Source organism: Guillardia theta, assembly GCF_000315625.1.
Source record: "Guillardia theta CCMP2712 unplaced genomic scaffold GUITHscaffold_68, whole genome shotgun sequence".
Taxonomy (NCBI): domain Eukaryota; class Cryptophyceae; order Pyrenomonadales; family Geminigeraceae; genus Guillardia; species Guillardia theta.
Window position 1 is genome coordinate 303,811 of NW_005434606.1, and position 389 is coordinate 304,199.

Consider the following 389-nt stretch of genomic DNA (forward strand, 5'->3'; position numbering starts at 1 on the left):
CACTCCCGGCGGGCCCGGGTAACGAGAAACCTTCGAATGACGCCGCCACTGCCGTAGCAGTGCGTGACCGGCCCGTGACGAGGTGCAAAGCAAGATGCGGTTGATGATGCGATGCGATTTCACTCTCCGGTATACCCCGACAGGCGTCCGATCCTTCTATCTGTCCCAAGGTCACGGTACCATTTGTCCGACCTTGGCAAGGTCACGGTACCAACTCCTTCCCTTCTGTATCCCCTGCCAAGCGATGCGATTCACAGCCTCGCACCGGCGTCAGCTCCGTCGTCAGCCGGCCCCGCCCCTCTACCGCATAAAAAGGCTCTGCCCCCCTTGCTCCTGCACATCACTGCTTCCCCGCTCCTGTAAGCCCCAGCAAGCTCCCTCCAAGCTCC